This window comes from Nomascus leucogenys, chromosome 3 (genome assembly GCF_006542625.1).
Source record: "Nomascus leucogenys isolate Asia chromosome 3, Asia_NLE_v1, whole genome shotgun sequence".
In the NCBI taxonomy this organism is placed as follows: Eukaryota; Metazoa; Chordata; class Mammalia; order Primates; family Hylobatidae; genus Nomascus; species Nomascus leucogenys.
In genome coordinates this window covers 29061974-29063279 of record NC_044383.1, presented here as the reverse complement: position 1 = coordinate 29063279, position 1306 = coordinate 29061974, and the positions used below count along the sequence as shown (strand labels likewise).

Here is a 1306-nt window from a genome sequence, read left to right as displayed (position 1 = left end):
TTCTGCTTTTTTTTTTTAAATTAGAAAAAATATTTATTTCTGCTCCATTCATACATCTTATTGTTCAGGAAACAGTTTTACATACATATCTGAAATAATCTACCATCACACACTCTAGTTAAAGGCAAAGCACCATAGGTAAAGCTGATCAGCTGTCCAGAGTTCTCAGCTTATCGAATCTTGCTTCTGGATTTTATGTTAATTTCTGAAAATCAGAAATGTCATCTCCAAAAAATGTTAAGGGAGTTGTAAAAAATAATCACTTTATTTGATATTATAGTTGTAGATATGGAGTATATTTTAAGAAATGAAAAACTAAAAAGAAAATGCCACTCAACATCATTGGTATAGCAATAGGTCAGCAGGAAAAAAAACACTGTGATAAACTTGTCTCTTTTATACCAAGAAGAAATTCTAGTCCAAGCTTCAATATGCTTCCTGTTTTTTCACTAGATCTTTCTTTTACTGCTGCTCTTCATTCTTCTCCACTTTTCATATTAGAGGATTGGTACAGCCTTTAAAACTTCATTGACAGGAGCAAATCCAGTATCCACTGATTTCTTCTCAAAGGCACTCTAACCCATCAGATAGCCCGGCAGTTTCATTCTCATGAATACTCTAGCCATGAAAAAACTCAATAGGACACAGACGAATCCAATGAACAGAAGAAGAAATCTATTGAGTTTTGGGATATTTGGTGCATTTGATCGGTCCAGGATTACGAAACCTAAACCTCCCATTGTAAATAGGAAGCTGGAAGCAAGTCCTTCCATAATATACTGTCCATTTACTCTGTAGGCCAAGGAAGCTACTGGCCTCTGATGCCCATGTTCATCAGTCATAGAGCCGACACTTGGAGGTTCAACAATAACATCATAAATTATTCCTCCGGTGATGAGGAAGTAAGACACCACCACCAGAGCATAAACAGTCATGGCCGACGGCATGTGTAACCAGGGTGGCTTCTTCACCTTCAGGTTGGGACATTCGAGCACTAAGAACATGACATGGTACAAAGTCTCCATGTTGGTGACAGCAAGGCTCTCTTTCTGCTTTTAAGATTCTCTCTTTGTCTTTGTCTTTGGCAATTTGATTATAGTGTATCTTAGTGGGAATCTCTTTGCATTTATCCTTCTTAGATTCACTGAGCTTCTTAAACATGTAGATTTTTGTCTTTTTACCAATTTTGGAATGTTTTGGGATGTTATTTCCTTAAGTATACTTTCAGCTGCCTTTTTTTCTCTTTTCTCCTGGAATTTATATTTTGTGTATATTATTGCACTTGAATGTTCCTCTTAGGCTCTGT

At 36.4% G+C, this 1306-nt stretch overlaps 1 pseudogene; it reads right to left on the bottom strand.

The window, feature by feature from the left end:
• Window positions 1-419: 419 nt before the first annotated feature.
• Window positions 420-1037, bottom strand: LOC100601998 (annotated as a pseudogene).
• Between the last annotated feature and the right edge of the window lie 269 nt (window positions 1038-1306).